Source organism: Panthera tigris, chromosome A2 (assembly GCF_018350195.1).
Source record: "Panthera tigris isolate Pti1 chromosome A2, P.tigris_Pti1_mat1.1, whole genome shotgun sequence".
Classification (NCBI taxonomy): domain Eukaryota; kingdom Metazoa; phylum Chordata; class Mammalia; order Carnivora; family Felidae; genus Panthera; species Panthera tigris.
The window spans coordinates 114,483,163-114,509,929 of record NC_056661.1 but is presented as its reverse complement, the minus strand read 5'-3'; the positions used below and the strand labels follow the sequence as shown (position 1 = coordinate 114,509,929).

Sequence of the window (26,767 nt, the reverse complement as noted above, 5' to 3'; positions counted from 1 at the left end):
TGACATCATGGTTAGAATTTGAGGTATCAGTGGTTGAAGAAATAAAATGTCTTTTGACTCTTGCTGATGATGGAACCTGAAAGTTCTTAAAATTTATTTGGGAGAGATGGTGCAGGGAAAACTCCTCAGTTTGCATGTATTTTTAATATAAAAACAAAAAGTAACTAGCTTTGTGTGTTTCATATTAGTTTTCTGAAATGACATTTGGTGAGTCAGTCACTAAACCAGAACCTTCACCAAAATGCAAAGGATGGTTGAAAGGTTTCTTTTATGGTCAATTAAGGTGTGTTGGTCTGAGGTATGATTCGTCCAATGTCCTAGTTGGTAACAAGTCATTTATGCTCATGATATTTTATACAGCATTTATTTTCAGAACAATATAATTGGGTTTAAACTTTGCTGGAAGAGGTGGTTCTTTGATATATACTGAATATTTTCCAAGTTATATAATGTATAGAAAGTGTATTTTTGTAGATGGAAACAGTGACTTTTAAGATTAAACCTAATGGATTTTCCTGTTTTAGATTAACATTGGTTTAGGAACTTGAGTAGCTTGGAGCCTGGGTACCCAAATCAAGTGTCATGGTAATCAAGATTACTGATTGGATCCCCTTATTTTAACATGGGCCATGTTAAATATGAGTTTCTGTTTGAGAACTAAATCTGGTGTAGCTTTCAATGAAATCGTCAAAATGGTAGTCGTCAATTTTAAGTGAGTGAATATTGGCGTACTAGCATATCAGCTGTAGGCAAGTGGCAGTTCATTCATAACATCTCTTCAAATTTAGATTACAGTGACTTCTGAAGCATTTACTTTATTGTATTTTTGGTGGCTTCTCAAGCTTTTAGTTTACTGTATTATTTCTCATTCTGGATAAAATTTAATTTATGAGAATGAATCTTTATTTGCCATGTACAACTTTTTCTTTTATATTTCATTTTATCCTCCCACTAATCTTTTGAGGTAAGGTGAAATTGGAGATGTTAACTCCATTTTCAGATGGACAAATATGGGCACAGGATTCAAAGAATTAAGTAGGAATGAATACTAAATTGTAAGCTTGGAACTAGACTTTGAAACTCTTGACCTTTGACCTCTTACATTTTTTAAAAATGTTTGAAATACTGATAAAACTAATTTGGTGAGGAATAGAATGAGTTATTGTGATGTTTCCTTTCCTTGAAGACTTGAATGAACACCATCTGTTACTTCCTTTTTGACATGAGTCACTTTTTATAACGTTTTATTTGTACATACTGAGTATGGTGTCTGTCTTGTGCCAAAGCCTTATCGTAGGCAGTGATAATTTTGGATTTAAAAGTCCAGATTGCCTTTATAATGGAGGGGTTAAACTTTGAATCCACTCATTAATCTTAGTTTCACTGATAATGGAATGGCCAGATGTTGCATACTTCCTGATTAGATGAAATAGCAAATACACAGAAACACGGGTGAAATATTCTTGTCTAAAAAATAGAGATTTGACTGTATTCAATTTCAGTCTAACTTTGAATTACCAAAACTAGAGAGGATAGAGGCACAACTTTAAATGATGCCACGAAGAAACAACTAGTCAAGCCCAGAATGTGAGACATTCCACAGGACAAAAGATACTGTTCTACTAGTCAAACAATGGCATGTTAAAACGGAAGGCAACTGGTAAGGAATAAGTCTTAAAAGGATAACAAAAAAGCAAGTGTATACTTAGAATAAGTGATTGGTGAATCATGTAAATAGTCCCTTCAAGCAGTGTGAAGTATTTAGAAAAGCCTTAGTTTTTTTTGTAGGTGGCCTTTGGGGTCAGACTTGGAATTGTATCCTAGCTTCACTACTTTATAGTTGTGTGATCTCTGAGCAGGTTTTTCTGAGCCTCATTTTCCTAATTTCTAACATCAGGATGAGGATAGTAGCCACCTCATTGGGTTGCTGTAAACCTTTATGGGTTGATGTACGCTAAAGCCCTTAAAAAGTGCTTGATATGTATAAATGCACGCTACGTTTTAGCTAGGAAATGAACAACAAATTCACCTCCTCTTAACCTTGAGTTCTGGTGCTTATCTCGGTCAGGTCCAGGCTGGAGCCAGCAAACGCTAGGTATTTCATCAGGGGAAATTTAATGTAAAGAATTACACAGGTGCTGGAAGACTGCAAGGGAAAAAAGAGGATCCAGAGGCGGTGGCTGCAGGGAGTAGTTACCATCCTGAAGGCTGAGGTGTCGAAGCAAGAAGTTGAGATGATTAGATCTTTGTAACTTGGAAAGAGAGCCCTGAGTAGTTGAGACTCTGAACAAGGGTTGTAGCTGCTCCCTGGCATAGGGGAGAAAGAAGGGAGGTGATAAAGCTGGTTTTAGGAGTGCCCATGGCATTTAGAGACTGAAACCCACTGCTGATACGAACTGCTGACAAATGGGGGAAGAGCCTGTCTTATCTCCTCCATTGTCTTCCAGTCTGTGAAGCTAACGGAACCATAGGCAAAGGAGTGCTTTTATTTTTATTTGTTTTTAATTTTTTTTAATGTTTATTTATTTTTGAGAGAGAGAGAGAGAGAGTGTGTGTGTGTGTGTGTGTGTGTGTGTGTGTGTGTGTGTGTGTGTGTGTGTGAGCGGGAGAGGAGCAGAGAGAGAGGGAGACACAGAATCCAAAGCAGACTCCAGGCTCTGAGGTGTCAGCACAAAGCCTGACACAGGGCTCGAACCCACAAACGAAGATCATGACCTGAGCCGAAGTTGGACGCTCAACCAACTGAGCCACCCGGGCGCCCAAAAGGAGTGCTTTTGAAGAGTGCAGAGTCCTAAGCTCAGCATTGAAAAGTTGAAAGGTGGACCTGGAACCAAGAGCTTAATATCCAGCCAGAGTTCTAACCCACAAGTGAAATTCCTCCCCTGTTCTGCCAGTCCTGTTTTAAGCCATTTTCTGTGAGGTCACTGCAGAGGTGACAGAATCTGGGACCTTGGTAGAAACACTGGATGTGATGCTCTGTGGCATTTTATTAAATCCGTTGCTGGATCATTAATTATTTTATTCCATTATGACTTTTTTTTATATTTGTGTTCGTGTATTTTTTATTTTTTCTTTATATTGCCATATACTGAATGATCAGAAGGGGATTCCTTTCAAGTTCTCTGTGTAGTGCATCTTGCATCCTGGGTATGCCAGGCAGAGGTTAAATGGTTTCTAACTATGTAGTTATGGTTAATGATAAAGCACTTAGGGGCCCTGGATTGGCCAACTGTTTGACTGCTTAAGTGTTTTTGGCAGATAAAAATATGAAGAAACTAACTTTGTGAAGGACCTACTGCTGGAGAATTAGGTGGTTTTGTTTTCCCCCCAGTATGTGGAATGTAGCAGTAGAAGGGAAATAGAAGAAAATTTTGTTTCTCCACCTCCAATCCCCTTGCTTGAGATACTTGGAAGATTTTTGGTGTGACCAAAATGCTAGAAGGGCCACATCTACAAAGAGTCCTGATGGCCTACAGACCTGGGGTCCTCAGATGCCCAGAGGGACGTGGACATGAGTGCTAAGGATTTGAGGGGATGCCTTCTTGGACAAACAGCATGGAGGTGTGGGATTGTTAGAGTCCCAGCAGAACCCCGGACTTTAAAAGCCTTTGAGAACACTCGGTTTCTTCTTACTCAATGTCTCAGATGGGCCCCATTTCCTAAATTTAAAGAATCTTTCTGCACTTAAAAAAAAAAATTGCCAAAGCCCCAGGAAAGGACTTTTCAAGGAGAATTTTTTTCCAATTTCATTGTCTTACTACTGTCCAATCTAAATAATCAAAATTCCTAATAAGTACTCACAGAACTCCAAAAAGGAGTACCTTCTCTGAAAGAAATGTAAGACTCAATAATTATGTAAATGAAATGTTTTAAAGGTTGAGTTAGGTTCTCATTTTGGGGTTGGGCAGTAATAGTAGAATGATGTTCCCAGAGTTACTGGTTTACTGTCTGGGAAAACAGTCTGAGATACAGTTAGTTGTCTTCATCTGAGGTGTTGTACATGACGATACCCTGACATTGGCCATGACTGAAGACATTGTATTTTCTAAGGCAAAGATTTGAATATGTATGTGGTCTGACAAATACTTAGCAGGATTGCATACTTTGAAATCACAGTCTTGGTAGAAAATCCAGAATGTATGCTGGCTTTTACCTCAGGGATTGGATATCCAGTTTTTCCTGGACTTAACTGAGCTGGGAAGATGAGTATCTTGAGAAGAAACTAAAGAGATGTCCACAGCGTAAGGTCTGTTTTTGCCATGTGTGTAGTCTGGTGTGATTGAATAAAGGAAGCAGAAGCTGTCTCGCAGGCTAAACATAGGGGATTAAAGGGAGTTTCTTTATAACTAAAAGCATCCTGCATTTGCATCCAGTCTTCCGACATTTATGAGTTGATCTCAGGTTCTTGACATGGAAAACAAGTAACTATTATACTAAAAATGAAAAACCAAAGGTGTAAGTTGGAATATGCAGCATAAAATACGGTTTTCTTCTCCGAGCAGAGTTCTTAATTTTATCTTTCAGAGGTCTTTGTGGTGCTTCATATGAGCTTGAAGCAATTTTTTGGAAGTGAGTGTATCTTGTAAGAAATCTTAGGAGGCTCTGCTTTTGTAGGGCCACAGCACTGCCTTAACAGAACACTTTAGTGTTTGGCTAGTTTGTTTTGAGCCTCATTCCTAGTGACCAGCTTTGGAAAGTTGACTTCTAGGGTAATAGGGAGTGTTAGAACTTTATAGGCTTCCTTCATGATGAAAAGAAGTTTATTCCTTTGTAGTTGGGTGGTGGGGAGTGTTGGGTTAATAGTAAGATATAGTAGGAGGATGTAGCAGAACTTCAAATAAATTACATTCATGTTAGTAGTGTCTATTGTGTGGTAGAAGGGCTAAAGCTTTAGAGAGATGCCTGCATTTCAGACCACAATGAAAGACCTACTCTACTATAAACAAGGTAGAAACCTCAGAAAATGGACCTTTTGTGAGCTGAGGCAAGTACTGCAGAATGGAGAAATTCACATTGCACTTAGAAGAATGCTTAATGGAGGCAAGTTGTAGAGTCAGAAATTTCCATAAGATTAGCTTCCATTAGCTTTGTAAAGCTAGTAGCATCTCAGTGAAGTCTGTTACTTTCTTTCCGTATGGACTCTGAATGTAGTAAGAAAGAATGATTACAGTAGGACACCTTGGCTGTTCTACTAGGAAGTAGAAATAGCAATATTGTTAAGCTAGGCTCTAGCAAAAGGGAAACCAAAGGAGTCTTCATTGAGAAAGAAAAAAAGAAGTAAGCAAGAAAGTAGTGATGCCATGTTATCTAGTCTGGGAGGAAGACAACAAAGCTGTAGCATAGTTACCTAAAATTGTTCAAAAAGAGCCCTTATAGTAAGCCTTGGATGAATGTGTCCTGAGAATTGGAAGACTGTCTTGGAGATGGAGGGAGGTGGGATGACGTCCAAGTAAAGAGATTTAGGCCAAGGCCCTGGATGGAGTCAGTCAGGCGAAGTCCCTGGTGGATGTGTTTAGCAGAAGGAATTGTGATTCATCTTCATATGTCCAAGTGCTGATGTGTGTTTGGTGCTCTGGTCAGATGGTGTTTGGTCCATGGTGAATACGTGAATTAATGATGAGCAGAAATTGGATGAGACCAAAGCATTTAAGCATAATTGACAGTGAAAAGCTAACAATACAAGATACTCAAACAGAAAAATACCTCTCTAGACACAGTGGGGTTGACATTAGCCATGAACTGAAGGAAAAGTCACAGGAGGTGTTGATGTTGATTATTACAAATAACCCATTTAAATGTTGGCTTTTGCAGCAGATATCTTAGCGTTGTAAATAAAGTAGTAGTAGATAAGCAGTGTTCTCTTGGTAGGTGATTTTCAGGCTTTTCTCTTTTCTTCAAAGCACATGGTATGGCAGAATCCTGGTGTACGAATATAAAGACCGAGCTTTTCAAAGGTGGCATAGAACCTTGTCTGCTGGTTCCCTCTTTGGCCCCTGGGGAAGTTTTGTGGGACTGTTTGAAAATCACTATGACAATTAGTATGAACAGTTGTTAGAGCTAGTTGATCTCTACCAAATTTTGAAGGCCCATAAGAGGCAAGTGGAGACCGTTGACACAGACAGGTGATCTTTTTTCCACCACAGCCTGACTCTGAGTACTAGCCTATAAATAGCTGACACTTATTGAACACTTACATGGTAGGTGCTGAATTAACCCGTTTTATCTTCACAACAGTCCCATGTCCCCACTTTACAGATGAGGCAGCTGAGGTACAGAGAGGTGAAGTAACTTGCCCAGGGTCACGCAACTGGAAAGTGGTAGAGTTTCTGCTCTTAATCAGGTTACTCAAACAGAACACTTCCCCCAAAAGGTAAGTTTCTCTTTCTTACAATTATCATCATTTATTTGCTTTCCGCATGCCTCTGAAAGTGTGACAGTGAACTCAATAGAAAAAGGATTCTACCAGGCTTGGAGGAAATATATGGTGATGAGTGATGAATGGGGTTGAACGGCTTATTTGAAGAAGTTACTGGTAAACTTTTAGAGAACCGTGGACAGCGGCGTTCTTTATGCATCAATGCTCTGGGATGGGTTGGACTTGGCCTCATTAGAAATGACTTGGTGTGAGAGGCACGCAGGGAAATGTTACAGGCATACAGGCAGAGTTAACCTATTGCCTGTATATGGACAGTATTTGGGGCAAGTATTTCTGGTCCCAAGGTTCTACCTCCCTGTGTTTACCAATGTCCGTGCACTATGTTGCCTGAACTTGTGTCCTGTGGTTCCATGGATCTTCTGAGATGGTTGTCTCAAAGGTTTCTAGGCCCTTTATTTAAAGGTTTATTTAAATAATAAATTAAACCTTTATTTAAACAATATCAAAAATAAAAATAGGCTAGTATGATAAGGCACCATGTTTTCTGACCTCAGGGTCTTTGTATGTGCTATTTCCTCTGCTAGGACAGTCTTCACTGGACTCAATGTTACTTATTCTTAGACTCGTGTTCCCAAATTCTGCTGTGCGTTAGAATTATCTAGGGAGCTTTAAAAGAATTTTGATGCCCAGACTTGATACCCAGTGTCAGCCATTGTTAATATATGGTGAGCCAGTCCTGTTTTGTTGATAGCTCTACTCTCTTCACCCTTTTCCAGATTATTTTGAAGCTAGACATGATGTGATTTCATTTAGTAAATACTACAATATGTATCTCCAAAAGATAATGTCTCTCTATTAGTTGACTAGGGCTGCTGTAACAAAATAACCACAAATTGCGGGACTTAACAGAAACTTTTAATGTCACAGTTCTGGAGGCTAGAAGTCTAACAAGGTGTTAGTGCACTTGTATTCTTGGGAGTGCTGTTAGGGAAGCATCTGTTCAAGGCTTCTCTCTTCTAGTAGTTCCCTGGCTTGTGGTGGTGAAACTTCAATCTTCATGTGCTATTTTTGCTGTGGGTATGTCTGCGTTCAAATTTCTCTTTTTTAGTATTTTATTTATTTTTTCAGTAATGACACGATTGTCATTTATTTATTTATTTATTTATTATTTTATTTTATTTTATTTTTTAAATTTACATCCAAGTTAGCATATAGTGCAACAATGATTTTAGGAGTAGATTCCTTAGTGCCCCTTACCCATTTAGCCCATCCCCCCCTCCCACAACCCCTCCAGTAACCCTCTGTCTGTTCTCCATATTTAAGAGTCTCTTATGCTTTGTCCCCCTCCCTGTTTTTATATTATTTTTGTTTCCCTTCCCTTATGTTCATCTGTTTGTTCTCTTCAAGTCCTCATATGAGTGAAGTCATATATTGTTTGTCTTTCTGTGACTAATTTCACTTAGCGTAATACCCTGTAGTTCCATCTGTGTAGTTGCAAATGGCAGGATTTCATTCTTTTTGATTGCTGAGTAATACTCCAGTGTGTGTGTGTGTGTGTGTGTGTGTGTGTGTGTGTGTACACACCACATCTTCTTTATCCATTCATTTGGGCTCTTTCCATCCTTTGGCTATTGTCGATAGTGCTGCTATAAACATTGGGGTGCATGTACCCCTTTGAAACAGCATACCTGTATCGCTTGTAGTGCAAGTAATTTCTCTTTTTTCAAAAAGTTTATTTATTTATCTTGAGAGAGAGATAGTGGGACAGGGGCAGAGAGGGAAGGAGAGAGAAAATCCCAAGCAGGTTCTGCACTGTCCATGCAGAGCCTGATATGGGGCTCGAACTCACAAACCATGAGATCATGACCTGAACCAAAATCAGATACTTAACTGATTGAACCACCCAGATGCCCCCAAATTTCTCCTTTTTTGTACATACACCAGTTCTATTGGATTAGGATCCGCCCTAATGACCTCATTTTTTTTTTTTTTTTCTGTTTCGTTTTGAGTAAGCTCTATGCCCAATGTGGGGCATGAACTCATGACCCTGGAGATCAAGAGTCACATGCTCTACTGACTGAGCCAGCCAGGTGTCCCCTAATGACCTAATTTTAACTTGATCTCTATAAAGATGTGGTCTCTAAATATGGTTACAGTCTGAGGTACTGGGAGTTAAGACTTCATCATATGGGGGCGCCTGGGTGGCGCGGTCAGTTAAGCGTCCGACTTCAGCCAGGTCACGATCTCACGGTCCGTGAGTTCGAGCCCCGCGTCAGGCTCTGGGCTGATGGCTCAGAGCCTGGAGCCTGTTTCTGATTCTGTATCTCCCTCTCTCTCTGTCCCTCCTCCGTTCATGCTCTGTCTCTCTCTGTCCCAAAAATAAATAAACGTTGAAAAAAAAAAATTAAAAAAAAAAAAAAAGACTTCATCATATGAGTTTTGAGGATACACATTTTAACCCATAAGAGTCTCTTAAAAATTCACATACTAAATGTATAGTAACTGTAATATCTGATACAAATCTAATCGTTTGTATTTAATTATGCCAGTTTCTAAAAGGTTTGTTTGAATCAAGGTCTAAGCAAGACTTTTTTTTTTTTATGTTTGTTTATTTTTGAGAGAGACCAACAGGCAGAGAGAGAGGGAGACAGAAAATCTCAAGCAGGCTCTGCCGTCAGTGCAGCACCCTGTGTGGGACTCAAACTTGTGAGTCGTGAGATTGAGCCCTGAGCCAGAATCAAGGGTTGGATGCTTAACCGACTAAGCCACCCAGGTGCCCCTAAACAAGATCTTTTTTAAGACATTTAATCAGTATGACCTCCCTCTCCCCTTTTTTTGGTGTTGTGTGTTTATGGAAGTTGACTTACTCTGCAGAATGTTACACATTTGTATTTTGCTGAACCACATCCGTGTGTGATCCCTAATGATGTTCCTTTGACCCTTATGGACTTGGATTAGATGTAAGTTCAGTTTTTTCTTTAGACAAAACGAAATAATAGGTGGTTATGTATTCTTCCATTAGGAGGTATATAATGTCTGTCTCTATGATATGACATGCCATTTGATCGTTGCTTAGATTCATTATTGTGTGGTCATAGGATGGTGACATTTTAATTCTACAGTTGCTTCATTTATTTATTGGAATGCCTTTGTAGACTTGTCATCAGTTTTTTTGATCACCCTGACACAAAGTCCCTGTAAGAGAGACAGGAAAAATACTTAGTTCTTCCATTTATTTTCTCTTATAAAATATGGGTGCCTTGGTGACCACTGAGGATTTTTGTTTTTACCAATGAGTTTTTATGTGTATAATTATGAGCTCATGGGTTTAAACATATTTGGGTTTCAAAATTATTGGACTCATTCATATGGACACTTGTATTATTCTAGTCTCGAGAGACTTGCAAATGCTTTGGGACCATGCCAGTGTCCTTTCAATGCTATCTCAATAGTCTTCCTTGACTTGGGGTTCAAGAACCCCTGGTTCATTTTGTATGTTTTCTGCTCCACAGTCTGGAATCATCCCTTTCTCTCAGGAGCCTGGTTCCTTGGGAAGTGGTGTTGAGAGACCACAGAATGATCATGCCCCTCTTGGGACCAGAGTCACTGGCCTTTGCTTCATTGATCATTTTGTTTATAACATTTATGCTTTCAGTTCCTTTCCCTGAAGGTTTTAGTTATAGCCACTCTTCTGTGCCCTGACATATGTTTTTCCATTCCTAAATGTGAACATTTCTCTGTGATTTACTCTTGTTTTTTCTTAGAAATTCTACTTGTTTCTACCTGTTGCTTGGCTTCTTGCTTGGAAACAAACATGCCCTGGAATATGCTTTGAATTTAAGGTGTCTATAACTGAGTTTCTTTCCTTCTCAAATCATTTCTTGGCTTTCTCTGTGAATTTTAATACTGCTGAAGGCTTGGTCTTGTGGTCACCTTTGTTCTCTCTCCCTTTTGCTTTCCGGCCATAGGACACTGAGTGTCCATAGTCTCTTGTCCCTTCCCACCCCGCAATGCTTCCTTTGGTGTTCTTTCCTGTACCAATGGCCACCACCCTGTAGAGGATCCCCAGTCCTAAGTCAACCGTTATAAAGCATCTTACCATGTATAAATGGAGAAAACAGAATGTAGGTACAGCCGCCCTCTGAGGTCTGACCATGAGGGCTCCTGCGTTGTGTTCTCAAGCTTTAAAGCTATCTTTAGAAGTGCCTGAGCACTAATTTTAGGATTCAGTGTTAGTGCCAAGTTGTGAAGTTGCTCTTTCAGTTTCATAATCTGCAAATGAGTCCTGAAACTCTGCAGATGAAAACAATTGGTCTTTCTGTTTCAGTCCTGTTAAACTACCAACAGCTACAAACAGATCGTTCATGGTTGTAAACAGGAAAGGTTGTAAAGAGAGTCTTTGGTTTCAGTACTATTCACTTGCAGTCCTGGCAGATCCAAGAAGGAATAATTAGTAAATAAATCTCTTTCATTTATTTGGGTTTCAGGCAGAGCTTTCTACATGATTACCATACTGCTTCACAGTTCAGTTTGGTGATTAGGAATAAGTATGATCCTATGAATAAAGACTGAGGAAAAGAAGTTAACTACTAGGGGTAGGAGATAAGGCCAGAGTTATCCAAACTTTAGTGCTTTCTGACCACACAGCTAAATAAACAAAGTAACTTTTACAAAGCCTATTTAAAAACTATAACCTTTTTTTCTTTTTGCATGGGATTGATAGATCTTTATGTTCTAAGCCTTCAGGAGCCCTCAAAATACCCATATCCTTGCTGTTTTCTGTGCTAGTTGGTACCCTGAATGTGAGCTAAGAAGTTGTCAGCTGGGGCGCCTGGGTGGCTCAGTCGGTTAAGCGTCCTACTTCAGCTCAGGTCATGATCTCGCGGTCCGTGAGTTCGAACCCCGTGTCAGGCTCTGGGCTGATGGCTCAGAGCCTGGAGCCTGCTTCCGATTCTGTGTCTCCCTCTCTCTCTGCCCCTCCCCCGTTCATGCTCTGTCTCAAAAATAAATAAAAAAAAGTTAAAAAAATTTTTTTTTAAAAATAAAAAAGTTGTCAGCTGAAGAATGCTGAGAGAGGGAGATATGTGTCATCATTACTTGAACACTTCTTATACCAAGTAAATGGTGTCTCTTCCAATACCACTTCTAACTCTTCAATACCAATGAAGTGTACCACAACTCCAGGTTAAGGGATTTGTCTAATAGGACAGCTTCCACTTCTTTTTTTTTTTTTTTTAAACGTTTATTTATTTTTGAGACAGAGACAGAGCATTAATGGGGGAGGGTCAGAGAGAGAGGGAGACACAGAATCTGAAACAGGCTCCAGGCTCTGAGCAGTCAGCACAGAGCCCGACGCGGGGCTCAAACTCCCGGACCACGAGATCATGACCTGAGCCGAAGTCGGACGCTTAACCGACTGAGCCACCCAGGCGCCCCAAGGACAGCTTCCACTTGTGATGCCAGATGCAATGGGATGCCCAGGCTGTTTACACTTATGCCTGATTACAAATTTGGAGGGTCTCACAGTGGCATGCCCTCCCCACCCCGATAATTCACTAGAATGGCTCACAGAACTCAGGAAAGCACTTCACTTACTATCATCAGTTTATTATAGAGGATACAGCTCAAGAAATGGAAGAAATGCATAGGGCAAGATAGGGGGAAAGGGTTGTGGAGCTAACATGCTCTCTCCAGGTGTGCCATTCTCTCTGCGTCTCCATGTGTTCACCAATCCAGAAGCTCTTGGAACCCATTTTTTGGGGGGTTTTTATGGAGGCTTCGTTACATGGGCATGATTGATTGAATTAATCACTCAGGCCCATGATTCAGTCTCGAGCACTTCTCTTCTTTTTTTTTTTTTTTTGGAGAAGTAAACAATATTTATTGGTTCTTGCTATCTTTAAGCAAGCTAATAAAGGCAATTTGATATTTCTGGCACACAAAAGCTGAAATTATAACCCCTGAGGGTATACAAAATCTCCATATAAAGACTTTTTTTTCCTTTTGTCTTTTTTTTTTTTTAATATATGAAATTTATTGTCAAGTTGGTTTCCATACAACACCCAGTGCTCATCCCAAAAGGTGCCCTCCTCAATACCCATCACCCACCCTCCCCTCCCTCCCACCCCCCATCAACCCTCAGTTTGTTCTCAGTTTTTAACAGTCTCTTATGCTTTGGCTCTCTCCCACTCTAACCTCTTTTTTTTTTTTTTTTTTTCCTTCCCCTCCCCCATGGGTTTCTGTTAAGTTTCTCAGGATCCACATAAGAGTGAAACCATATGGTATCTGTCTTTCTCTGTATGGCTTATTTCACTTAGCATCACACTCTCCAGTTCCATCCATGTTGCTACAAAAGGCCATATTTCATTCTTTCTCATTGCCACGTAGTATTCCATTGTGTATATAAACCACAATTTCTTTATCCATTCATCAGTTGATGGACATTTAGGCTCTTTCCATAATTTGGCTATTGTTGAGAGTGCTTCTATAAACATTGGGGTACAAGTGCCCCTATGCATCAGTACTCCTGTATCCCTTGGGTAAATTCCTAGCAGTGCTATTGCTGGGTCATAGGGTAGGTCTATTTTTAATTTTCTGAGGAACCTCCACACTGCTTTCCAGAGCGGCTGCACCAATTTGCATTCCCACCAACAGTGCAAGAGGGTTCCCGTTTCTCCACATCCTCCATAAAGAGCACTTCTCTTCTTTGCAGTGACTGGGAGAGTGGGGCTTATAAGTTGTAACAACCCAATCATGCCTTGGTCTCTGTGGTGACCAACCCCCATCCTAAAGCTATCTAGGAGTACACCAAGAGTTGCCTCATCAGAACAAAAGACACTTTGATCACTCGTATCATTTAGGAAACACTAAGGGATTTAGAAACTCTGTGTCAAGAACCAGGGACAAAGACCAAATTGTGTGTGTGTGTGTGTGTGTGTGTGTGTGTGTGTGTGTGTGTGTGTGTGTGTGTATTTTTTAAGTTATTTGAGAGAGGGGGTGAGTGCACACGAGAGGGGAGAGACAGAATCCCAAGCAGGCTCCATGCTTCGCAGTCCGATGAGGGGTTGGTTCGGTCCCACTTACCCTGAGATCATGACCTGAGCTGAAATCAAGAGTCAGATGCTTAACAGACTGAGCCACCCCGGCACCCCCAAATATATTTCTTATTATGCCTCAGGAGACTGTCGTGTCTTCAGTCCCTGGCATCGCTTGACACAAAACTTTTCAAAGAATGAATGGTCGAATAAGAAGTCTAATGGTAACCATATAATTTATTCTAGAGGTGTGTTCAGGTGATTTAGAAGGAAGCATTCATAAATCAAATAGATAACCAGGTAGCATGAGTTGAAAAAAGAGGCCAAAAGAAATGATCTGTGGTGAGATGAAAGCGGTTAAAAGCCATATGTCAGTGTCCTGTACAGCACAGCACGTTGGGCCCCCTCCCCTTCCTAACCTTTCTTCCCCTCTTGCTTTCTCTGTACTGTTAGTGGTTTACTTATAAAGGATGCAAATCAGGGTATGCCACAGAGCTTCTCCCCCTCGCATTCTCTTCTCCTCAGCTTTCTGTTTTAATTATTTTTGGTGAAAACACAGAAATATGTTTAAACAAAGCAAAATTTTAAGTTTTTACTTAAGTAATTTACCATGTTAATTTACCATATTTAGGTTTTCACTGCTTATAAAGCTAATTAAGCAGACTGCAGTGGAACTGAATCAAATATGAATTTGGGTCTGTTAACGCCATGATGTAAACTATAGTGTAATCAGTGGTGCCTGGCTGGCTGAGTGAGTAGAGCGTGTGACTCTTGATCTTGGGTTTGTGAGTTCCAGCTCCACGTTAAACCTAGAGCTTCCTACCTTCCACATATTCTCTTTGAAGTGTCTGGTTAAGTCTTTAGCTGTTTATTGGGTTGCTATCTTATTGGGTTTTCAGAGTTTTTCATATGTTATGGATAAAAATCCGTAGTCAAATATGATTTACAGATATTTTCTCCTAGTGACTAATTGTCCATTTTCTTACCATTGTTACATCAAAAAAATTTAAATTTTTAATGAAGTTCAATTTATTGATTTTTACCACCACCTTTTTATGGATAGTACTTTTGGTGTCTTGTCTAAAAACTCTGTCTAAATCCAGGTTATGAATGTTTTCTCCTGTGGTAAAGTTTTACACTTAGATCTATGATGCATTTTGAGTTAATTTTTTATTTTAATTTTAAATTTTTACTTTTTAAATGTTTATTTTGAGAGAGAGAGAGAGAGAGAAAGAGAGAGAGAGGAGCCCAAGAAGGCTCCATGCTGTCAGCACAGTGCCTGATGTGGGGCTCGAACTCATAAACAGTGAGATCATGACCTGAGCCGAAATCAAGAGTCAGACACTTAACCGACTGTGCCCCCCAGGAGCCCCTTGAGTTAATTTTTTAAAATATTTATTTATTTTGAGAGAGAAACAGAAAATGAGTGAGCAGGAGAGGGGCGGATAGAGAGGGAGAGAAAATTGCAAGCAGGAGCAGTTTGCCCAGAACCTGATGTGGGGCTCCATCCCAAGGATCATGAGATCGTGACCCTAGCCGATAACAAGAGTTGGTTGCCTAACCAACTGAGCCACCCAGGCGCCCCTATCCTTTTTCAAAATTGTTGTAGTAGTGCTAGTTACTCTGCCTTTACGTATATATTTTAGAACAAGGAAGTCTATGTATCTACACAAAAATCCTGCTTGGAGCAATCAGATCCTATATGTTTTTTGTGAGAGTCATACTTACGTGTTTAAATTTGGGGAGGGGTCTTGTATCATTGTATATGGTTTTTAATTTTTTCATTTGAAAAAATTTAATTTTTATTTTTGAGAGAGAGAGAGAGCTCACGCGCGTGGGGAAGGGGCAGACAGAGATGGAGACAGAATCTGAAGCAGGCTCCAGGCTACTTTAATGGTAGTAAAATACACATAAAAATGATCATATAACCATTTTTAAGTGTATAGTTCAGGGGTGTTAAGTGTATTTACATTGTTGTGCAACCAATCTCCAGAGCTGTTTCATCTTGCAAAACTAAAACTCTATACCCATTAAACAACTCCCCATTTTTCCCTTTCTCCAGCCCCTGACAACCGCCTATCTTTCTGTTTCTGTGAATTTGACCACTCCAGATACCTCACCTAAGTGGAACCATACAGTATTTACCTTTTTGTGACTGACTTATTTTACTTAGTGTGCCTTCAGGGTTCATCTAGGTTGTGGAATGTGTCAGAATTTCCTTTTGAAGTCTAAATAACATTCTATTGTGTGTATATACCATATTTTATTCATTCATCTGTTGATGGATACTCGTATGGCTTCCACTTTTTGGCTGTTTTGACTCTGAGGCTGCTATGAACCTAAGTGTACAAATATCTCTTTGAGACCTTGCTTTCCTTTTTTGGGGTGCATGTGGGTATATCCTGAAGTAGAATTGCTGGATGATAAAGCAGTTCTGTTTTTAATTTTTTGAGGAACTGATGTACTATATTCCATAGCAGCTACACCATTTTATGTTTCTACCAATATTGCTCAAGTGTTGCACATCCTTGCCAACACTTGTTGTTTACTGATGTATTTTATTTTATTTTATTTTTAATTTTTTTTTAGTGTTTATTTTTGAGAGAGGCAGCAGGGGGTGGGGGGCGGGCAGAGAGAGAGAGACACACAGAATCCGAAACAGGCTCCAGGCTCTGAGCTGTCAGCACAGAGCCCGATGCAGGGATTGAATTTGTGAACTGGGAGATCATGAGCTCAGCCGAAGTTGGACATTTAACTGTCTGAGCCATCCAGGTGCCCCTTGTGTATTTTTAAAAAATTGATGTATTTTTAAAAAAGCGGGATTTCCATTGTATGTGTTTAAACATATATTCCATTATATATCACTCATATACATATAGGTTATATGTATATATAATAGGTTATATAAAATATATAGGAGATATACATATATACACATATATATACATATATATGTGTGTATATATATATAAATCAGTCTCTGTGCCTGTCGTGGGTCTTGAACTCACAACCTCATAACTGAGAGTTGCATGCTTGATTCCATGAACCATGAAATCATGACCTGAGCCGAAATCAAGAGTTGGATGCTTAATTGACTGAGTCACCCAGGCACACCAAGGTTACTTTTTTCTTAAGTTTTATTTGTTTCAATATGTACAAAAATGTTTAATTTGCATATGGACCTTAATATTTTGTAACACTGCCAAATGACTAGTTCTAAAAGTTGTGTATTTTTTAATAGATTGCTTGGAATTTTCTAATTAAACAATCATGTCATTACAATGCATGGTTACACTTCTTTTCCAATTTTTATGCCTTTTATTCCCTTTTCATGTCTGTTACATTGCCTAGGACTTTCTTTTTTTTTTTAATGTTTATTTTTGAGAGAGAGAGAGTGTGCAAGTAGAGGAAGGGAGGAGAGAGAGGGAGACACAGAATCCAAAGCAGGCTCCAGGCTCTGAGCTGTCCGCCCAGAGCCTGATGCAGGGCTTGAACTAAAGAGTTGTGAGATCGTGACCTGAGCCAAAGTCAGACGCCCAGACAGCTGAGCCACCCAGGTGCCCCTGCCTAGGACTTTCAATGAAAATAGACATCCTTGGCCTTTTCTCAGTCCTTGTAATAAAATATTCACTTTTTGACCATTAAGTTAAGTGTTAGCTGTAGATGTTTTGTAGGTGTTGTTTATCAAGTTGAGGATGTTTTCTTCTATTCCTGGTTTGTTGACAGTCTTCATAATGAATGAGTGTTGGATTGTGTCAAATACCTTTTCTGTATAGATATAATCACAAAGTTTTTTTTAAGGCTGTTATTATGATGGATTACATTGATTTTCAAATATTGAACCAGTTTTGCATTCCTTGGCTAAACTCTACTTGTTTGTGGTGTTTTACTTATTTTAAAAGTTTATTTTACTTATTTTGAGAGAGAGCAAGCACGAGCACGGAAGGGGCAGAAAGAAAATCACAAGCAGGCTCTGCATTGTCCTGGGGTGCTTGATGTGGAACTCAAGCTCACCAACTGTGAGATCATGACCTGAGCCGAAATCAAGAGTTGATCGCTTAAACAGTCGACTGAGCCACCCAGGTGCCCCTATGGTGTTTCATTTTGATATATTGCTTGAATCAATTTGCTAACACTTTTGTTGATGGCTTACTGTGTCTTTGTTCCTGAGGGATATTGATCTGGTTTGTGTGTTTGTGTTGCCTTTAGTTTTGTAACTGGGATAATACAGTCTCAAAATGTGTTGAGAAGTGTTTGTGCTTATATTTCTGCAAGAGAGAGTGCCGAGTTGGCATTATTTCTTTAAATGTTGGATAGCATTTGCCAGTGAAACCACCTGAGCAAAGAAATTTCTTCCTCAGAAGTTTTTATTGGTATTTTTTTTTGTTTTTCGTTTTGTTTGCTTGCTTGTTTTGTTTTATTAAACTCAAAATCAATTTTTTAAATAGTTATAGGACTTCTCTGGCTATTTTCATCTTAGGTGTGTTTTGGTGATTTATAGTTTCTGAAGAATTGATTTATTTCACCCACGTTGTATAGAGGGGAATAAAGTTTTGTAGTATGGTTATCCTTTAAATTCTGTGGGGTCTGTAGTGCTGTCTCTTTTTATTCTTGTTATTGATAATTTTGCCTTGTCTCTTTTTCTCTCTCTCTCATTCTCTCTCTCATCATGTTTGTCAGTCTTGCCAGAGGTTTATCCATTTTATTGTCCCCCTCCCCACAAAGAACCAGCATTTGGTTTCATTGATTGCTTTCTTTGTTTTCAGTTTTACTGATTTTGCTCTTCATTATTTAATTCTATTTGTTTTGGGTTTATTTTGTGTTTTTTCTACTTTTTTAAGGTGGAAGCTTGGGTTATTAATCTGAGACCTTTCTCCTTTTCTAATACAAGCATGTGATGCTATGAATTTCCCTTTAAACACTGAATTCCATAAATCTTGGTATAACTTAAAATTTGATTTAAAAATATTTTCTAATTTCCCTTGAGACTTTTCCTCTTTGACTTATGGTTTTTGTTGTTTTGTTTATTTATTTTGTAGTATGTAGTTTAAATTTCCAAATGATTGTAGATTTACCTGTTATCTTTTTGTTGCTGACTTTAAGTTTAATTCTATTATGACTAGTGAACATACCTTGTATGTTTATGCTTCTTTAAAATCTGTTAATTTTTATTTTATGTCTATGTTTTAGGACAGATACAGTGTGTCTTGGTGAATGTTTCATGTTGTTGGGTAGGGTGTTCTGTAAAAGTCAAATAGTTGCATTTGGTTGATGCTAATCAGTTTTGTGTATTTGGTTATTTTTGATGTCTTTAGTCCATCCATTCCTAAGAGTGGAGTATTGAACTCTCTCAGTATAATCGTGGGTTTCTCAGTTTTTCTTTATAGTTCTGTCATTTTTTGGTTCATGTATTATGAAGCTCTTTTGTTAGGTCTATATATTTTTAGGTTTGCTGTGTTTTCAAAGTGAATTGAACCTTTTTAAAAAAAAATTTTTTTTTTAACGTTTATTTATTTTTGAGACAGAGAGAGACAGAGCATGAACGGGGGAGGGGCAGAGAGAGAGGGAGACACAGAATCGGAAGCAGGCTCCAGGCTCTGAGCCATCAGCCCAGAGCCTGACGCAGGGCTCGAACTCACGGACCGTGAGATCGTGACCTGAGCTGAAGTCGGACGCTTAACCGACTGAGCCACCCAGGCGCCCCCAAAGCAAATTGAACCTTTTATCTCTGGTAACTTTTTTTGCTCTGAAGTCTGCCTACTTCAAGATTAAATATCACTTCACCTTTCTTTGGAGTACTGTTGGCATGATATATCTTATTGTATCCTTTTACTTTGAGGCTACCTGTAACATTATAGTCGCATTGAGTTTTTTTTAAGTTTATTTCTTTTGAGAAAGGGTGGGGGTGGGGAGGGAACAATTGGAGGAGGGGGAGAGAGAGAACACCAAGCAGGCTCCGTGCTGTCAGTGCTGAGCCTGGTGTGGGGCTCGATTCCACTAACCGTGAGATCATGACCTGAGCTGAAATGAAGAGTCATATGCTTAACTGACTGAGCCACCCAGGCACCCCTCATTGAGTTTCTTAAAGACGGGTTTTGTAAGCTCATTAGTAGCATCCTTAGTCTCCATCTATTAGATGCCAGCACCTCCCTGCCTCCCTATGTTGTGATCATCAAAAATGTCAACAGAGGGTTAAATAGCTGATGAGGATTAAGGAGTACACACTTTGTGGTGAGCACTGGGTGTTGTATGGAAGTGTTGAGTCACCTGAAACTAATGTTATACTGTATGTTAACTGGAATTTAAATAAAAACTTTTAAAAAAGATAAAAATGTCACCAGACATTGTCAAATACCCCCTTGGGGACAGCATAATCCCCCAGCTGAGAAATACTGCCCTGTAAGTAATGTGTTATTTTTCTCTGGCTGCTTTCAAGATTTTTCTTTTGTCTTTGATTTTTTTTTTAATATGTATGTATGTATGTATGTATGTATGTATGTATGTATGGAGAGAGAGAGAGGGCATGAGGTGGAGAGGGACAGAGAGAGAGAGAGACAGAGTCCAAAGCAGGCTCCAGGCTCCGAGCTGTCAGCACAGAGCTTGATGCAGGGCTCAAACCCACAGACTGTGAGATCATGACCTGAGCTGAAGTCAGACTCTCAACCAACTGAGCCACCCAGGTGCCCCAGCTTTTGTCTTTGATTTTCAACAACTAGTTTATGATGTGTCTGGAGATAAATTTCTTTGGGTTCACACTGTTTGGGGTTGTGGAAGGAAAACGACACAGTTTTTTCACTGTGTAGTGAAAACCCCAGTTCTTCCCTACTGTGTTTTTCTTTTTCATATGTCTGCTTTATTAATAGAAGACCTCGATCCTGACACTTCTGGTCACCAAATGTGTGGTGGTTTGTCCTACAGCAAGCAATTCTCTGTGACACTAGCTAGGTAGCCTACAATTTTAACTTGATTCTAACACTGTCTACTTGGGGGTAGTGTCAGATCCAACAGGGTAAGGGGGTCAGTCCCACAAGACTGCTCTCCTGACCCCATCAGATGGCAGTTGAAAGCCCAGGCTATCAATCACTTGTGCTTCTGGCCAACTGGCTATAGGTAGGAGGTTCCAAAGACTCCCTCCTTGAGTTCAGTTAATTTTCTAGAGCAGCTCACAGAACTCAGGGAAAGAAGCACGTAAGTGTTTACTAATTTATTAAAGAACATGATAAAGCTACCCATGACCAGATGAAGAAATACATAGGGTGAGGTCTGGGAGGTACCCAAGTGTAGGAACTTCTTGTCCCCATGGAGTTGGGGTCTGTTACCCTCTTGATATGGATATATTCACCCACTTGGAAGCTCTCAAAACCCCCTGCACTTGGGATTTTATAGAGGCTTCCTCATGTAGGCATGATCAATAATTTTTTTTAAAGTTTATTTATTTTGAGAGAGAATGCTTGCGACTGGGGGAGGATCAAAGAGACAAGGAGAGTGAGAATCCCAAGCAAGGTCCATGCTGTCAGCATGGAGCCCGACACACGGAGCCCCTCAGGTGTCCCCCTCCCCTTTTTGTTTTAAAGTTAGGCATGATGAATTATTAACCCCATTTTTAGCTTCTCGCCCCTTTCTTGAAGATGGGGAGTGGTCCTAAAAATTCCAAGCTTCTAGGGACATCTGGGTGGCTTAGTTGGTTAAGCTTCCTACTCTTGGTTTTGGCTCAGGTCATGATCTCACAGTTCATAGGTTTAAGCCCCGGGCTCTGTGCTGGCAGTGCGAACCCTGCTTGCGATTCTGTCTCTGCCCTTTCCCCACTCTCTCTGTAAAAATAAACAAACATTAATAAAAATTCCAAGTTTCTAATCTTGGTGTGGTCTGCTACGATGACCAGCCCCCATCTGGGAGCTGACCCAGACTTGAGTAGGTCGAAGGTGCTCCTAGTGCTCTTACCACTTAGAAATTTACAAGAGTTTCAGGAGCCTTGTGTCCGTGGTGGCAAAGACCAAATGTTAAAACAAGAGCTGCTCCTAGTGTTTTCATCACTTAGGAAACTATAAGGGCTTTAGGAGCTCTATGCCAGGAAGGGGCTATGAGGCAGAGACCAACCAATATAATATTTTCTACGTCACAGGGCTTCACTGAACTTTACAAATCTGTAGGTTTATTATCTTTTGCCAAATTTGGAAAATCTTCAGCCATCATTTAGTCAAAAATATTTTCTTCAAATACTTTTCCCTGTCTGACTTTCTGGGATACCGATAACATGAAAGTGGGCCTTTTGATGTTTTCCCATAGGTCATTGAGCCTCTTCATGTGTTCATCCTTTTTTCTCTCATTTGTTCAGATTGAATAATTTCTATTGATTTGTCTTCCTGAGCAGTGGCAGTTTCCTGTTTCTAGTTGTCTGTTGAATCTGTCCAGTGAGTTTACTTTGGTTATTGTATTTAGGTTTTAAATTTTTATTCATATTTTGTACTTTTGGGACATTTTCTATCTTTCCTTTTCAAGAGTTCTCCCCCTTTGTGGAGCATTTTTATAATAGTTTCTTTAAAGTCATAATTTCTACATCTGTGGAATTTTTGGCATTTACATTTGTTGATTGCCCTTTCCCATATGAGTTGAGATTTTTCTGCTTTTTATGCCAACTAAGTTTGGATTGTATCTTGGACACCTTGAACATACAGTACTATGAACTCTGGGTCTTGTTCAGATTCTATGGAGAGGGTTAATAATTTTCATTTTAGATGCGGTTGACGCAATTGGCTTCAGGCTGAAAGTTGCAACTAGCCTGTGGATTATGGTTCCAATTTCACTTCTATTTTTGAAGCCTTTGAAGTACTCTTTGGATCCGTTTCACGTGTACACCATCCAGTGGTGGCCAGTTTGGGACCTGGGCGGTGACCTTTCCCAGGTCTCAGCTCTCAGAAGCTTAGGTATGTTGTTTAGTTTCATATACAAGCATGCATATATTGAGACTAAGCCTAGGAACCCCTAAACAACGTCATGCAGTTGCTTTCCTGAGCTAGCATCTTTCCATGAGCTGAGTCCTTAGTGCTTCCCTCTTTGGTTCTTTAGCCACAGAAGCTAGGGCCTTAGTTGTGCACTTGTAACTGCACCCATGTCTGGGGCTAAATGGTAGGAGGACAGAAGAAAAAAAAGCAATGTAATTCAACCTACCCTCTTAGAACCACACTCTTCTCCTCCAGAGTTTTGGGTGTCGCTTTCCTGTTCCTCGTGCCAGAGCCACAGGGCTTGTCTTAAAGTTCTGACTTTGCGCTCAAACAATTTCCAAGTTTTGAACTGTCCTGAGTCCAGGCTGAAGCATACCAGAGGGAGGGAGGAGTGATAAATCACCTCAGGTGGAGTGTTGTTTCACACTCCCCTATTCATCTGCTACCATTTACTTTTCAGTCTTCAGATAGTTGCCTCATACATTCTATCCAGCTTTTCTCATGGCATTTCATGAGAGAAACAGGGTAGAATATGCCTACTCAATTTTCTGTGGATCCAGAACCTGGAACTAAAGTTTAAATCGTTCCTTTGAATAGAGTTTTTTGTTCCTTTTGAATTTTAAAAGTGTTGAGTTGAATCCCTTATTTCTCAAAAATAGAATAACTACTCATATACTTAGGATCAAGGTAGCTGTTGGTTGAAATGAATTAAGGCTGAACAAAACCTTAGCTATCATTTAACAAAAGAAACCTATTCAAACCGTCCATGTGATTCAGCACTAGAGATGGGTGTGTAAAAACCTCCACTTGTTGGGACGCCTGGGTGGCCCAATCAGTTAAGTGTCCGACTTAGGCTCAGGTCATGATCTCATGGTTTGTGAGTTCAAGCCCCACTTTGGGCTCTCTGCTGACAGCTCAGAGCCTGGAGCCTGCTTTGGATTCTGTGTCTCCCTCCCTCTCTCTGTGCCTCTCCTCCTGGTGCTCTGTCTGTGTCTCTCAAAAATAACTACACGTTAAAAAAAAAAAAAAAAGAACCAAAACTCCACCAAAAAAAACTCCACTTGTTGCTTTTTTTCTGTTACTTCCTACCGCTGAAATTAATGAACAAAACATACAAGGTCAACATCGGGGAGGGAGAGGGCCCAGGCAGGGGTTTAGAACAGTAAACCAGTTGGGAATGGCAGGGAGTTCTTAATCCTAATTGTAATTTTAGCATCAGCAACCAGAAAGGCAAGGTTGCCTCAGTACTCGGGGCATTTCCTCCTTTGTGTTTTTGCATGGCTCAGTGCCCTACTTTGTCATAACCAAAACACAGTCTTAAGTTGAGAATTTCTACCCATGTAGGGATGAGAAAGACTGTAACTTTCTGTGGTCCTTCCTAGATGTTGAGTATATAGGCACTGACATCTTTTCAGGATTCCTCAGTTTTTGGTTCTTGTCTGGTGAACAAAAGATAGTGTTGAGTAAGCACTGGTTGAGCTGAGAGTCTGAGCTTTCCAGAACATGATCATAAGCCAAATTGAGATCTCTGTGTTCACTTTGGTAGATTCTTGATTGGTCTAAGGTTGTTTTCTGTCACCCCTTCTCTGTGTACAAGTATCTATAAGAAAATATTGGAATGAGGGGCACCTGGGTGGCTCAGTCAGTTAAGCGTCCAACTTCGGCTCAGACTTGTGATCTCACAATTTGTGAGTTTGAGCCCCGTGTTGGGCTCTGTGCTGACGGCTCAGAGCCTGGAGCCTGCTTCAGATTCTGTGTCTCCCTCTCACTCTCTGCCCTTCCCCCATTTGTGCTCTGTCTCTGTCTCTGAAAAATAAATGCTAAAAAAAAAAAATTAAAAACATAAGAAAATATTGGAGTTGTGTAATTAGCTTAGTTGAGTTGATAATGAATTGATACTTCATATTTTTTTTATTCTTCCTCCTCATCTCCCTCTTTTTTTTTTTTTTAAATTGTTTTAATGTTTTTATTTATTTTTGAAGGAGAGAGAGACAGAGCATGAGTGGGGGAAGAGCAGAGAGAGAGGGAGACACAGAACTTGAAGCAGGCTCCAGGCTCTAAGCCGGCAGCAAAGAGCCCGATGCGGGGCTCGAACTCACGAACTGTGAGATCATGACCTGAGCTGAAGTCAGACACTTAACTGACTGAGCCACCCAGGCGCCCCCCCCCCCCTTTTTTTTTTAAATTTTAAAATGTTTTTATTTAACATCCCTCTCTTTTCTTTACTCCTCTGCTTTTAAGTTAGGTCAACTTAGCATTCACATGGGGAGTCCAGACCATGGGCAGGGCAGTGTGCTAAACACTTCAGATGAATGAGAAATGGAGATACATGACAAGGTCTTGGAGCTAACGTAGAGTGGGATTCATACCAGGAACCTGAGTGTGAAGCCCCCTTTCTTAGCCAGTGCTATATATAAACTCTGTAGTTCTGTCATCTCTTAGGTAAAACTAAGAGTGACCTTTACTTTACGCTCCCATGCAAGTCTACGTAGAATTTTGAACACCAAACTCACCAGTATGTTTTTATTTAGATAAACTATAATTTCTTACTATGTTTGACTTGTAATGAGCACCTGGATATTTAAATATGTAGACTTGGATTTTCAACCCTTGGAACTATACCCTTTTGGTTTTTTTTTTTTTTTTTTTTAAGTTTATTTATTTTAGAGAAAGAGACTCACAAGCAAGCTCTGCATTGTCACCGCAGAGCCTAACATGAGACTTGATCTCACAAACTGTGAGATCATGACCTGAGCAGAAATCAAGTGTCTGGACACTGAACCGACTGAGCCACCCAGGTGCCCCGGGAAATGAAATTTAAAGTCCATCAAAAAGACAAGCACTGATTTTTATTATTAGATTTAAATGCACTCTGGCAATGTGCCATAAAATTTCTAAATGCTTAATCTCCATTTCTAAATTTACCTTATCACTGTGTGGTCTCTTTATTGTCCCCTTTCTCTCCCTAGAAAAATTATTCCTCTTAGAAGATTTTGGTCCCACTCTCCCTAGTCAAATGCTGCATACCCCGCACCTCTTTGGTTGCCTGTAAATATTACTTTTTACCAAGCTACTGTAGTGTATAATAATGGAAATGAGCTTAACTGCCCTCACTATCAGGGATGCTTTTTTATTCCAGGATAGAAATTTGCAATGTGGTTTAACAGGCGTAACTCAAACTGTTTTTGATTTCACTTTAGCTTTATATACTGAAAATCCACTTTGCTTTCTGCATGCAAATCCACAGGGAAGCAGTGACTTTTCTAACCTTAATTTCAGAAGACTTCCTGCTCTGTTTGTTCATACTGTGAGTGTCATAGTGATTGAAGATTATTCACATAACAAGTCAGGAAGGGTCCTGGATCCTAAAGTGCTTCGGCAGTTCATGTTGGTGACGCTGATGGCAGAGCCCCTCAGCTGGGGAGTAAGCACGTGGGAAGTAAGCACTGCTGTGGAAACGAGCCAGTTTTGCTGGAGTGACTCAGTCTTCGCTGTGACCAACTTCGTTTTCTTAACTTTCGGGTTCCTCTAGAACAGCAGAACAATGATCGGGTTTTCATAGGGACCTTTCCTCCAAACGTGGGTTAAAAATCTGAATTTTGATAGCATCTTGAATACCTACCCTCTTCCAGCTGACTCAATTCACATGCTGTCTTTCTACTGTGATACATAGGGTTGGCTTTGGCGTGTTTGTAGAAGTATTTATGGGATGGACCTAGGCACAGAGTCATAAGGTGGCTTTTGAAGTTGTTCTCAAGTGAAATGGAAGTACTGAGGCCTTTAGGTGGTGTGTATAACAAACGCAATTTGGTTGAAGGATGTGATTTTATTGCCTGCCTTGCTTTGCCAAGCTAGGTCAGCTTTGTTGGGATGGCCTCCTTTGGTTGTGATGTCTGTGTGATGGAGGTGGTGGTATGCTTTGAAGAAGCCTTGTTCTCAAAACGTGTACCCTGGAGGAGCAGAACAAAGCCAGCTGTAGTTCTGAAGCCAAAACCCTACTCACATATGGCTCAGAGGCTGTTTTGGTTTTTGACTTTCACAGAATTGAGTTGTGTTAGAAATGTATTCATCTTAGATGGATTTATGTATACATGATAAAACCCAAAAAACAAAAACCCAAAGTAATACTGGGTGGAGAATTACTATACATCGTTTTATTCCATGATCTTCCATCCTAGAGAAATAGGATATGGGAAATAGGAATGTTTCTTCAGTTGCTCAGTTTCTGTGTGCCTCTCCTACATACTGAGAACTTGGTTAAAGATGTGTACTTTTTATATCATGTGTCCTGTAGCCACCAGTCAATAACCCAATGTGGTCTTAAACCACAGAAACAACTTTTTCCAATGTCAAAAGAAAAACTGGCTCATCTGGTCTTAGTGGGTACTGTGGACTGAGTGTTTGTGTCTCCCCAG

The 26,767-nt window shown here is 40.0% G+C and overlaps 1 protein-coding gene across 1 annotated transcript in view; it reads left to right on the top strand.

Annotated features, from left to right (window-relative positions):
* IGF2BP3 (insulin like growth factor 2 mRNA binding protein 3) overlaps nucleotides 1-26,767 on the top strand; it is a 153,783-nt gene that overhangs the window by 48,852 nt on the left and 78,164 nt on the right. The window lies entirely within an intron of this gene.